Here is a 15,039-nt window from a genome sequence, read left to right on the forward strand (position 1 = left end):
AGTACACCCCTCACATTTTTGTAAATATATTATTATATCTTTTCATGTGACAACACTGAAGAAATGACACTTTGCTACAATGTAAAGTAGTGAGTGTACAGCCTGTATAACAGTGTAAGTTTGCTGTCCCCTCAAAATAACTCAACACACAGCCATTAATGTCTAAACCGTTGGCAACAAAAGTGAGTACACCCCTATGTGGAAATGTCCAAATTGGGCCCAAAGTATCAATATTTTGTGTGGCCACCATTATTTTCCAGCACTGCCATAACCCTCTTGGGCATGGAGTTCACCAGGGCTTCACAGGTTGCCACTAGAGTCCCCTTACACTCCTCCATGACAACATTACGGAGCTGGTGGATGTTAGAGACCTTGTGCTTCCCCACCTTTCATTTAAGGATGCCCCACAGATGCTCAATAGGGTTTAGGTCTGGAGACATGCTTGTCCAGTCTTTAACCTGTACCCTCAGCTTCTTTAGCAAAGCAGTGGTCGTCTTGGAGGTGTGTTTGGGATCGTTATCATGTTGGAATACTGCCCTGTGGGCCAGTCTTTGAAGGTAGGGAATCATGCTCTGCTTCAGCATGTCACAGTACATGTTGGCATTCATGGTTCCCTCAATGAACTGTAGCTCCCCAGTGCCGGCAGCACTCATGCAGGCCCAGACCATTACACTCCCACCACCATGCTTGACTGTAGGCAAGACACACTTTTCTTTGTACTCCTCACCTGGTTGCCGCCACACACGCTTCACACCAACTGAACCAAATAAGTTTATCTTGATCTCATCGGACCAGAGGACATGGTTCCAGTAATCCATGTCCTTAGTCTGCTTGTCTTCAGCAAACTGTTTGCGGGCTTTCTTGTGCATCATCTTTAGAAGAGGCTTTCTTCTGGGACGATAGCCATGCAGACCATTTTGATGCAGTGTGCGGTGTGAGGAACCAGTCCTGTGAAACCGCTGTATGGTCTTGCCCACCATGCTGCAGCTCAGGTTCAGGGTCTTGGCAGTCTTTTTATTGCCTAGGCCATCTTTATGTAGAGAAACAATATTTTTTTTCACATCCTCAGAGAGTTCTTTGCCATGAGGTGCCATGTTGAATTTCCAGTGACTAGTATGAGAGAGTGTGAGAGCGATAACACCAAATTTAACACACCTGCTCCCCATTCACACCTGAGACCTTGTAACACTAACGAGTCACATGACACTGGGGAGGGAAAATGGCTAATTGGGCCCAATTTGGACATTTCCACATAGGGGTGTACTCACTTTTGTTGCCAACAGTTTAGACATTAATGACTGTGTCTTGAGTTATTTTGAGGGCACAGCAAATTTACACTGTTATACAGGCTGTACACTCACTACTTTACATTGTAGCAAAGTGTAATTTCTTCAGTGTTGTCACATGAAAAGATATAATAAAATATTTACAAAAATCTGAGGGGTGTACTCAATTTTGTGGGATACTGTATATATTGGAGCCTTGCCCAGTCAAAAATTTTGCCTCATACCATATCCATTTTAAAAAAAAATGTTTTATTAATTATTATGAAATAATTGTATTTAAAAAGTGCATGTATATATATATATATATATATATATATATATACTGTATATATAATCTGTATATATATGTGTAATGGTGTATTTTAATGTATTTTGTACAACTTTTATTTAAAACTTACAGTTCACCTAAAATCAGAAATCACGTTTAATATTCTAGTGCTTGAGCGCGAGCACAAACTATAACTTTCAACTTGTAATAACAGCACAAAGTAGCGTGTTCACAAAATCCATTGAAAGTATAGGCTGCGCTCGAGCGAAATCGGCCATGCTAACACACTCTTTACCATGGACTTGTAATATCAAAGTTTCACAAAAAGTTGTGCAAATCAACCAATAGGATGTAAGCATCTCTCATCCTATTGGCTGTTTTGAAATTTTCAGCCAATAGGAATGTTAGGTACCCCAACATAAAAGGGGTACCTTGCATTCAATCTTCAGTGTGGGGCGGACGATTGCATGAAGAGGACCTCCACATCGGATGACCGCACCGCCTCTGCACCACCGGGATGAAGATGGTGCCGAGCTGGAAGAAGATCTTTGCCGCCTGAAAGAAGACCTTCACCACCTGAAAGAAGACCTTCGCCACCTGAGAAAAGATGGATGTCCAGAATTCATCAATGGTGAGTACCTATTTCGGGATTAGTGTTGGTTTTTGTTTTTTTGGGGGGCCTTTTAAGGGCTATTGGTAGTTTATTGTTAGATTAGGGTTTTTTATATTGGGGTGGCTTTTTGTTTTTAAGGGGGTCTTACATTAGGAATAACTTTTTTTATTTTTGATAATTTAGTTTGATATTTTCTGTAATGCTAGCTTTTTTATTTTTTTGTAATATAAGCTTTTTTTTTATTTTACTGTAAACTTAGTTTTTTGTTTTTTTTTACTGTAATGTTAGGATTTTTTATTTTAATGTAAAGTTAGGATTTATTATTTTTGGTAATTTTCAATAAATATTTAAGGTTGATAGTCATTTTTCATTTTATGCAATTGTATTTTAATTGGGGTTAATTTAGGGGACTTAGTTATTAGATTAATACTTTGTGTCGTGGGGGTTGGCAGATTAGGGGCTAATAGTGTAATTAGATTGCGAATGTGGGGGGTTGGCGGTTTAGGTGTTAATACTTTTATTAGTTAGATTGCGATGTGGGGAGTTGGCAGTTTAGGTGTTAATACTTTTATTAGTTAGATTGCAAGGTGGGGGGTTGGCGGTTTAGGTGTTAATACTTTTATTAGTAGTTGCGATGTGGTGGTTTTTGCAGATAAAGGAGTTTTGATGCGTCAATTTAATGTTTTTGAGACGGGTTAGATTTTTACGTGTATTTTGCACTTTTTTTGTTTTTAACTTAGGCAACGGCAGATGATATACTGCCGTAAGTCACTGGCGACGCAAGATATGTGTATTTCCGCGCATTTCTGAAAGTCGCCGATTTGTTCAACCTACGACAGTGTATGATCGGCCGGCAAAATTATGTGATTCACCCGATGTGCGAGTTACTTACAGGCGACGGGGGTTTTAGCAGTTGTGCTGAAACTTACACTGCATATGTAATCTCGCCCCCGATGTGTAAATAAATAAGCAGGGTTCTCTATGCTTGGTAACATCTTTGAAAAAGCACAATGTGTGGTGCGATACCAGTCTGATGTTTGGATGGGGGTTGATGTTGGATGGGGCTTGATGCTGCCTTGTTAAACTATGGACTGTTTTAACGTTTATATGAAGACAATACATTTTATTGGGGCTATTAGTGTGCCTTTCTCTGCCAATATTGTGAATGGCATCACTTGCCTAAACCTATGTTTTAACAAACAATAAACATAATGTACTCAGCAACACTCTCTAATTTATACAACTTCCACATCCCCTCTGTCATGCACCCGCGGCACCAATGCTGCCTCCTCCTCAATGTCATCAACAAGGCGGACACCACAAACTCTAACTGCCATGACAACCAAGGAAGTGGCAAATTTTAGGAGGTCTTTATTACCCCTCACCAAAGACATATATTACAAGACCCCTCATTTGAAAGAGTGAGGTTCCATAAATCAAATAAGGAGTTTTATGTCCTTATAGCTATCAAGTGATCATCACAGTAATAATGGTAACCTATCAGTAACTGCAAGACTTATTTCTTTCCTAAGATATGGAGAGTCCACAAAGTCATTCAATTACTAGTGGGAATATCACTCCTGGCCAGCAGAAGGAGGCAGCAAAGCTGCTACGTGTCACTCCCCTACCCATAATCCCCAGTCATTCTCTTTGCCTTTGTCAATGGAGGAGGTTAAGTTTGGTGTCTGAAAAAATTAATTCCTTTTTCAGGTACTTTTCCCTGCAAGCAAGGATTTGGGTTTAACTGAGTCCACGTCAATCTCTTCAGTAGAGTAATGGTGGCTTTTAAGCAGTTAGGAAGTTGTGAGGTAGTCCTTGCTTTGTTTCCTAACACATTGCTGCCCATGGTACAGAAAGCCAGAGTTGGTTACTCTGTTCTTTCTTTTTCTACAGGTCTCTGTAAGGAGTATGTGTCCTTTCACGCCTTGTGAGCTGTCTTTCTGCTTTTAGAGTGCTTTTGTCTTCTAGGTCTTGGAGACTTGCACTTCAGAAAAATATGTCATATGCAGTAGATGGGGACATTTTTAAAATGCTTTATACAGGATTTTCTTTGGCAGTGGGCAGGCGCATTATGTATGTTGAGACTAAGGGGTCTCCTCGTCTCCTGTATTTAAATAGATGTTTCCTGTTGCTGACTCCATTAAATATTCTTAGAGCACGGTGCCAAAAGTAGAAGAGGCTATTTCTACTCTGGCTAAGATAACTACGATCCCTATAGAGGATAGCTGATCCCTATAGAGGATCCCATGGACAAAAAGCTGGAAGCTTATTTGAAGAAGATGTATGTTCATCAAGGTCTTCAATGGCAACCTGCAGTTTGTATTGCCACATCTTATTGGTGCAATGCCATGTCTGAATCAATTTTAGTAGAGACTCCATTGGAGGAGATGCAAGATAGGATTAAGACTCTCAAACTAGCAAATTTAGTTTATTTCTGATGCTAAAATGCAGGTTATTAGACTGGGAGCCAAGATGTCTGGCTTCTCTATCCTAGCCCGTAGGGCATTGTGGCTAAAATCTTGGTCAGCTGATGCCACCTCAAGTCCAAGCTTCTGGCGCTTCCTTACAAGGGTAAGACCTTGTTTGAACCTGGTCTGGCAGAAATAATTTCTGATATTACGGGTGGAAAAGGGTCTTTTCTACTGCAAGACAAGAAGAACAGACTCAAAGGACTTCAAAGTAATTTTCATTCCTTTCGTAACTTCAAAGGTCAAAAGTCTTCCTCTCCCTCTTCCAAGCAGAAGCAGTCCAAGTCTTCTTGGAAGCCCAATCAGTCTTGGAATAAGGGGAAACAATCAAAGAAACCCTCAGCTGAGTCTAAGTCAGTATGAAGGGTCGGCCCATGGTCCGGGATCGGATCAAGTGGGGGGCAGACTTTCCCTGTTTTGTCAAGCATGGAGACGAGATGTCCCAAATCCTTTGGCTGTGGACATAGCATCTCAGGGTTACAAAATAGAATTCAATACTTTCCCTCCCAGGGGCAGATTCCACCTCTCAAGATTATCTGTATCTCTTGTGGTGGCTTTCTCAGGGCCATATGTCTCAGGGCACATGCTTCTGGAGACCTTCCTGGGTGATTGTGACCACAGATGCCAGCCTGCTAGGCTGGGGAGCAGTCTGGGACTCATTAAAGGTGCAGGGACTATGGACTCGGGAGGAGTCTGCTCTCCCCATAAACATCTTGGAGTTGAGAGTGATTTACAATGCTCTGATGGCTTGGCCTCAATTGTCTTTAGCCCAGTTTAACAGGTTTCAGTTGGACAATATCACCTCAGTGGCTTACATCAACCACCAGGGGGTAACTTGGAGTTCCTTAGCCATGAAGGAGGTGGCATGGATTATTCAGTGGGCGGAAGTTCACAATTGTTGTCTTTCTGCCATCCACATTCCTGGATTGGACAACTGGGTAGCGGATTTCCTGAGCAGACAGACATTTCTTCCCGGGGAGTGGGCTCTCCATTCGGAGGTGTTCTCCAGGTTAACTCTAAAATGGGGGGTGCCGGAGTTGGATCTGATGGCGTCTCGGCAGAACGCCAAGCTTCCAAGGTACAGTTCAAGGTCAAGAGATCCTCAGGCCACTCTGATAGATGCTCTGGTGGTTCCTTGGGATTTTGGTCTAGCATACCTGTTTCCTCCGTTTGCGCTCCTTCCACGAGTTATTGCTTGTATCAAACAAGAGAGAGCATTGGTAATTCTAATAGCTCCTGCATGGCCTCGCAGGATCTGGTATGCAGATCTAGTGAAGATGTAATCTCTGCCACCTTGCAGGTTGCCTCTGAGGAAGGACCATCTAACTCAGGGTCCATTACTCCATCCAAATCTTGTTTCTCTGAAGCTGACTGCTTGGAGATTGAACGCTTAGTTCTGTCTAAGCATGGATTTCCGGTTATTGTCGGTCATTGAGACCATGATCCAGGCTCGCAAGCCTGTTACTCGAACAATTTACCATAAGGTATGGCATAAATACCTTTATTGGTGTGAATCTAAGGGCTACTCTTGGAATAGGGTCAGGATTCCTAGAATTTTGTCTTTTCTCCAGGAAGGTCTGGAGAAAGGGTTGTCTGTCAGTTCTCTGAAAGGTCAGATTTCTGCATTATCTATTTTGTGCCAGATGTTCAATCTTTTTGTCAGGCCCTGGTCAGAATCAGACCTGTGTTTAAACCTGTTGCTCCTCCTTGGAGCCTTAATCTTGTTCTTAAAGTTTTGCAGAAGGCTCCGTTGGAGCCAATGCTTTCCATAGATATTAAGTTGCTATCTTGGAAGGTTTTGCTTCTTATTGCTATCTCTTCTGCTCGGAGAGTTTCAAAATTCTCGGCTTTGCAGTGTGATTCGCCTTACCTTATCTTTCATGTGGATAGGGCGGTTCTTCGTACTAAATTGGGGTTTCTTCCTTGTCAGGCCTTAGTTGCAAGTCTGAAACATAAGGTTAGGCTAGTTATGAACCACAACTGCTGGGAAAAAACATCAATTACTCAAAAGAGTAATGTAGAACCCCCATTAATCATGAAGCAATTTAGTTGCAGGTTGATATAAGTTGGTAAACTCTACAGCTGCCACCTGTGTGTCAAGGTATATGTGAGATTAATAAATATATATTTTGATCATATATTTCAAGATTAATAAATCTGTATCTTTGATCAGATATTTTCACTGATCAGTAGAAAATAACTCATTGCATTCAGAAGAACTGACATTAGACAAGTTTAGTTCTCCCCCACTTCTTCAATTACACAGGAAACTCCTAAGGATTACTTCAAAAGAATCATTCCTAGCTAAAGTGTGAACATGAAGCCCATACCAAATTTGCTATAATCCACTTACAGTTTGAGACAGGACCAAAACCATTTGCTCTTTAATTAAAAATACAAGCTTCAGAGCATCCCTTACCCCATACAGTTAATAAAAACATAAATGTCTAAGGCTGTTGATTTAAGAGATAATGAGATGGGAATTAGCAGACTGGAATCAGGATACCATTTGTCTTTCAAACTGAAAAGGTGTAATAGGATCTCAAAAGTAACATGCTTCATGAGAGTTTCAGCGTTTACACTTAGGAGCAGGGGACCCCATGTGGGGCAGTGAAGGCCTTGGAAAACAAAAGGCAGATGCTGAGGTGTGACTCTGAAGCACTAAAACAGACAGCAAATAAACATTTTTTTTCTCTCTGTTTGAATGCATGCCCCAGAATGTATTAAATATAGAAATTTGGGAAATTGTCTAATTCTCTAATATTATTACATGGGTATTTGCTAAGCTTGGGAGGTAACTGTTTTAGTCAATCAAAAATGTTTAATAACCTCGGTAGTGTTTATATTTTTCAGATATATCATCTCAGATCTACATAGAAATGAATGTGCATATATATATATATATATATATATATATATATATGTTTTAAAAACATAAAAGATCTTACTTAGCCTCTGTGTTTTTAAGAATATAAATAAATACTTGTGGACCTGGAAAGAAATAATTAATGACACTTATTACTTTATTTCAGATGGAATGCCTGCGTGAGATGAAATAAGTCATATCATATAAATGTGCAATAACTGTTTATAAAGTTTTAAATACATCTTTTAAAATATAGTGAGATGAAGATATGGAAGTTACTTTGATGTGATATGACTATGAAATATACATTTTCTGTTAGGCTAAATGAAATATAAATTATTTTAATATAATGTTAGATGTATTTGATGTTTCATATCAAAATGATCAGAAAATTAATTAAGACATAACTTATCCAAAACAAATGTTGTGAATAATTGCTATAAAAAGTTATGGTCTGATTAAATAATTATTTTATAAAAGTAATTAAGTTGTGTTAAAAATGTTCAGAAATGGTATTGATATGTCTGTTCATAATGCTGCCACCCGGTGTTGCCATGAGAGAACTACAGCCAGAAAGCCTTTTGGCTGTTGGAAATGAGATGTTCCGGTTATCCAATGAAAAGGGACAAGCAAAAAGGGTGTGAACGAAACAGGTTATCAATGATTATATAATGGGAGTGTTGAATGCACAAGGGACAGTTGTCTGTAACTTGCTGAAAACTAGTGATCTGATTTTGGCTGCGATATACCTGGGAAAAATTTCACTTCAGCAAGGAGCTCAAAACTTAACCTTGATTTGTGCAAAAACCTCCTTCGAATGAGATGACCTAAAGACCGCTACGAATTGGTTCAAAATTGGTGAAGTATATTGTATTTTAAATTTTGCATAGCATATTTAAATAGTTTTCAAGCGCATATAATATTATTTCATTTCCTTTTATTGCAAATATATTTCAATATGTTTATGGATATTAACTAAATAAAAGAGTTCAGGTATTTATATTAATTTTATTGTTTCTAGTAGATGCATGGTTGATTAGGGTTTCTATTTTTAAGGAAAATTATTATTTGTATTGTGTTTATAACCCTGCCATAAGCTGATATATATATTATTTGGATAGCACTACTAAGATTTTCATAAATATACTGACATAATAATTGGAGGCACTGCTGAGATTTATTAATATTCCATCACATTTGATATAATATATTTGTAGTAGATAGAAATAAAAGAGAAAAAAAAGTGTCATATTTCGATATTAATATTTTGAAGATATAATTTTTGAAGAGTTGAAATATTGATTTTCATATTTCGAGATTGATATTAATATCTTGAAATATTATTAAATATTAATTTTTCATATTTTCAAAATTAATCAAAAATATAAATTTTTCATATTTCAAAATATTAATTTTTCATATTTCAAAATTAATACTATTTTTTTTTAATATAATTTTTTTTCTCTTTTTATTGGCAAAAATTGTATTAGCGTTTTAATTTAACTAAATACTAAACCAATATAATAATGTCTGTAGCCAGAAGTGACTCATTTAATTCTATACATAGCGATGAAATTGGTCCCATTACAATACCCATTACTAAAGGTCAGGTCCTTAAGAAAGATATCTTAAGTTACATTAAAGGGAAGTTAAATATTGCTGGTAAATTAAATGATTTTGTGGATATGCTTGAAACTAGAGCTAAAAATATTACCGTTAATAATAATATGTGGAATGAAGAGAATGAATTCTTCCAGGAATTATTAATGATTAATCAATGCAAAACTCCCAAAAAGCGAGAGGAACTAATACTAAAATCTTGGCCCCTTTTAATATGCATGAGTGACGAAATGTCGTTTTGTGTCACAGACAAACGATTGCAAATACAGGAGCTAGAAAATAGTATTCGTTCCTCACGCAGACACGAAGAGGATTTAAAAATAGCCAAAAATAAAATGGATGAATTTGCCCAAAACCTAACCGCCTTAGATAAGCATAATATAGACTTAATCGCGCAGATACAAGATTTAAATAAACAGCTTGCGCAAAGCCAGAGAGAATTAAGCGATTTAAAAAGGTCATATCGCCATAATGAAAACCCTTATATTAACAGTGAGAATAATGCAGATAATGCTAACTCCTTTAGCGAACGCGCCAGGGACGAGGTACAAAAATATATAGAACAATATAGACAAACAACCCCTAATGGATCAGAAATAGATTTCCTGAATAGACAATCCCCTCAGGATGTAAATCCAGATGATTGCTGTAGCGCAGCTGGCGTGGGGGAGGGAAACTCTAACAGAGAATCCCAAAATAATTCTAATAAAGTATATGATTCCCATAAAATAATCACCTTCGTACAACGCGCAGTACCTATATTCTCCAATAAGGGAACAACATCTGTAATTGATCATTTACAGGCTTTTGAAAATGCGTTAGCTATAATGAATGTTACAAGTGAGAAATTGAAAATTGAATTTCTGCCCTGGGTATTTGACAGTAAACATCACAAATTCTTTGCTTCACTAAAGGATATGACTATTCATTCCTGGAATGGGATAAAACGACAATGAAGAAAAGAATTTGGGCAATATCACACTCAAACTGCTGCGAAAATAGCGGTATATGGTTTAAAGTGTCGTGCGAATCAGAGTCTAATCGAATTCCTTTCTGTATTGAAAAATGCGTACAGTATGGCTGAAGATAATCCCAAATTTGATGGCTCAGAATTTGTAAATTTATTTTTTGAAGCACTGCCTACACCCATCATAATCAACTTAGCTAGAGATTTTGATGAGGATTGCTCATTGGAATGGCTGATCAAAGAGAGTACAAAGTTATACTCTATTCAGCAGTCCAGTGAGCAGGGGGTTAAAAAGGAGTCAAAACCCAAAATTGTAGCAGAAACTAGGGTATCACCTAACCCCCTCAATTTGGAGTCTAAAAAAAAGACCTATGCAGAGGCGGCCAGTCAAAACAGGCCATCTCCACAGAGGTTTAATTCTGCCCCTCCCCCTACACAGGTTGAGGCGCAGGGAGACTATAACCAAAGTGCGGGACATAATCAGGTGAATAATTACTCACAAAGAGAATACTCACCAAATAATTGGTATCCGCGCAAGGGTAGATACAATAGACGGCGAAGATATTCTCAGGGTAACCAGACACCCCAGGTATATAATGCTCCCCAAAGTACTAATGCTGAACAGGGGCAACCACGCCAGAATAGAAATAGCGGCCCTGATTCTGAGGGAACCCAATGGTCCAGGAATCATTACTATGGGGCACCAGGATTTAGGCCCAGGGGTAGAGGTAACTTATACAATCAGGTAGATATGCTGTTTACCCAGTTAAATCGGTTGAGCAAACAAATCGCTAATATGAGTCAAAAATCTACGGCTCAGCAACCGAACAATATTTTTTTAGGGGTACAGCCAGTGGTCAGCAGTGGACCACAGGCACAGTCATAAATACTGCAGCATCATCTGAGGGGGAGGGAAGAGATATACAAAATGTAATAATAAATATCAATGATACTAATCATGTTCTCCCCCCACAGACCGAAAACGGACAATTTAGCTGTGATGACAGGCAACCTCATCCGGGAAAAATTAACAAAACTCTTCCCTTGCAGCTCTCTCTTAACCTTGTCTCCACAGATGCAGTACAAAAGAATCCAGCCGAACCTGTCATAGAGGAAACAGGTAGGTATGAAGCTTCTTCTGCATCGGAAAGCATGGTGAATTCAGGTAACACGTGGTGAAGCCTACAAATGTATGCTAACGCCAACTTTATGTGTGAAATGGTAGAAACTGCAGGAAGATATTATGTATTAGTTGAGCTGCAAGATTCAGTCTCCAACCCTATCAGGGGATTAATTGACACTGGGTCACAGGCCACTATCTTATCCCACAAGTACTACACACAGCTAAATGAGCTAACACCCCACAAACCTAAAGTAAGAGAATTTGATGGTTCTCTAATAGGTGTTGAGGGTGACTCCCTAAAAGTTTACGGTACTGCCTGGTTAAAATTTAAATTGGGGAACAGGGTCATAAGACACCCTGTCATTATAGTGGATCTGCCAACTGATCGTTTAATTATTGGTAGTGATCTCCTGAAGCGATTAAGCACCATAATTGATTGCATAAAAAATGTAATTTGGTCACAAGTTAAACGACCTATCAATTATGAAAAATCTGGTATATCTCACACCCGATACAGCTGTCACGTGGTGGAATAGAAACCAGATGCTGTGGAGATTCATTTCAGGAATAACTCTGCACCTGAAATCACTATTCTACAAATAGATGATCAGACTCCTTTTAGTGGCTCTGATGGTAATACTTTTAAAATTTCGCCTGGAAAGATAGCGAATATTTCCCTAGATGGCGATTTATTAACCATATCACTCCACAAGGGGGATCATAAAATCCCTAAGGGGGGAGGCCACGCTCAATACCTCACAGGGATTGAGAGAGTTAAAGAGGATCTATTTATCCCTATACAAGTACATGACCTTGGTAAAACCAAGTATGCTAAAATAAACTTAGAACAGGAAGCTATCTATATAAGCGAAGGTTTATTAGCGCAAATAGCTGAACCTAAAGTGATTAAATATCTTTCTCCCCAAGACCACTATGTCAGCGGCCTGGATGACAGGTCTAAAAGCTATAACATCACAGCTAAGTGCTTATTATCTATCTCTATAGGTAATAAGTCAGTGAAGCACCTGTTTTTAGTTTTAAATACTCCCCATAATCAAATATACATTGGCAATGATATCTTACATAGATATGCCATACAAATAGATTTGATTAACTCTTGCCTCTGGAGCAGGTTAAAGGGGGACCCTGAAGTATTTCAGGATGAAAATGCAGCCCTGAAATCAAACCAGCAATTGCCATATGCTGTGAATATGCAGGTATCTAGCAATATTATAATTCCTGCTGGGGCTGATAAATTTATTTTGCCCTTACAGGTAAAGAGAGGTCAGAAATTAAAAACTTCTGAAACACTGATTTGCCTCTCCCATAGAATACAAAATCTGGGTGTCACAGTGACTTACACTCCTATGGTGAATATTGGAACTGTTCCAACACATATTGTTGTGCATAAAATGACCCCGCAGGATATAACATTATCCAAGGGAACTACCATAGGATATGCACTGGAATCAAGTTATTACACTTTTGGATTCCAGAATAATGTATTTGGGCTAATACCTGAAGGATACTTAACTGAAGAACAATTAATAGAACAATCTTTTGCATCTATGCCAGAGGGTGTATTTAATATTCAGTCAATTTATCCCTTCAGCTCAGAGGAAGGCATCTGTAAAATTGAAGAAGCCTCTCTAGTGTTTGATAAACCAATCAAACAGCAAGATTACCCCAATACCCAGAGCCATGGGAGCAACGTAAACTATAACCAAGGGGATCTCACCTCTAGGTTGGAAGAAGCCTATGAAATAGGACAGCTTGAAATCTTTCCAGGATTTCAGCAAATAGTCGAAGAGCAAATATCCTTAGCTAATGGCTGTTCCAGCGATGATGAACGCCAACAGCTGCGAGAACTCCTGATGGAGTACAAGGATATTTTTGCTAAGGATTCTTATGACTGTGGTACTACAGACTTGCACATTGCAAGGATACAAACAGATCCCGATGCACCACCTGTATTTGTCAAACAATACAGACTTCCCTTAGCCTCATATGATTCTCTGGCAGAGATCATAAGGAATTTGGAAGAAAGAGGTATTATACGACAGGTGCACAGCTCTTATAATAATCCTATTCTAGGTGTCCTTAAGCCCAATGGACAATGGCGTTTGTGTGCTGACTTAAGACAGCTAAACAAACGAGTATACATGTCTGGCTGGCCCGTACCATACATTGACCAGTGCCTAGCACAAATGCAGGGATCCAAGATATTCACTGCCATTGATTGTGCACAGGGATACTGGACCATAAAGGTACATGAAGAGGACCAATATAAGCTAGCATTCTCCTTCCAAAAGATCCAATATGCATTTCAAAGACTTCCTTTTGGATACATAAATTCTGGACATGAATTTGCTGTATTCATGCATAAGGCTATGCCTGATGCACTGGAAAGGGGGACCTTATCTTATGTTGATGATGTTTTAATCAAAAGCACAGACTTTGAAAAACACATTGCAGAGCTTAAACACGTCCTCAGCCAACTTAAAAGGGCAGGTGTCAAATTATCCCTACAAAAAGCTCAATGGTGCCGCACTCGTGTAAACTTCTTGGGACATGAAGTTACCTCTGAAGGATTAAATCCCCAGAAGAAAAAGGTGGAAGCTATAGTGAATTCTAAAAACCCAACTAACTTAAAGGAATTGAGATCATTCCTGGGTATGACAAATTATTCTCGCAAATTCATTGATAATTATGCGGAATTAGCTAAACCACTACTACTTCTTCTAAAGAAAGATGTGAAATGGCACTGGAGTGAGTATCAAGAGACAGCCATCAGAGAGCTGAAGAGAAAACTAACTCAAGTACCTTGCTTAGCGTACCCTGAAGGTGGTAAACCTTTCTTCTTAGAGACAGGTTACACAGATATAAGCATGAGTGCTGTTTTATACCAAAAGCATGATAATTTGAACAAAGCCATTGCTTATGCAAGCAAAAATCTATCCCCAGTAGAAATAAAATTTAGCAATTGCGAAAAAGCCCTCTTATCTACTGTATGGGCTCTACAAAATTTCCGCAGCTATATACAGGGCGAGAAAATTATTGTAGAAACGGCCCACCAGCCTTTGCTATATTTGCAAAGTGAGAGAATAAGAGATGGGAATTTGTCTAATAGCCGCATAACAGCATGGACTCTTTCCTGGAGGAACAATTGCTTTCCCCATATAAAATGTACAACGAGGACCATTGTCAAACATTACCTTGGGTGTATGTTGATGGTTGTTCTTACCATACCACCATTGATAATGAGCGCAGATTAGTCGCTGGCATTGGTATAACTGGGACAAATGGATTCCCAAATATATCTATAGGTTTCAACATTGGACCAAGATCCAGTCAAGTTGCAGAACTAACTGCTGTTTTCAAAACCATTGAAATGGCTATTGAACATGGTATTCATGAATTTGTGATCATAACTGACTCAAATTATGTGCGTGACAGTTTTGTTGAATACCTGCCAACTTGGAAAAGAAATGGCATACAGAAAAGCAATAACAAACCAGTCAAGCATGGCAAGTTGTTCTGCAAGATTGATAATCTGGTGGTATCCAATGATTTAACCATACACTGGAAAAAGACCAAGGGTCATTCCAGAGTTCTAGGTCCTGATAAGGAAGGCAATGACCTTGCGGATTCATTAGCCAAACAAGGAGCCATAACTGGAGAACTCCTTAATATTGACCACTTAATGGGTGCAATTCAGGTAGAAGCCATTACCAGAAACCAGGCAAAACAACAGAGTGAGCCTAGCTTGGTACAATGGAGTCAGGATTCTCCTAGTGAGGACCTGATCACTAGTCAAAAAGAATACCC

This window comes from Bombina bombina, chromosome 11 (genome assembly GCF_027579735.1).
Source record: "Bombina bombina isolate aBomBom1 chromosome 11, aBomBom1.pri, whole genome shotgun sequence".
In the NCBI taxonomy this organism is placed as follows: Eukaryota; Metazoa; Chordata; class Amphibia; order Anura; family Bombinatoridae; genus Bombina; species Bombina bombina.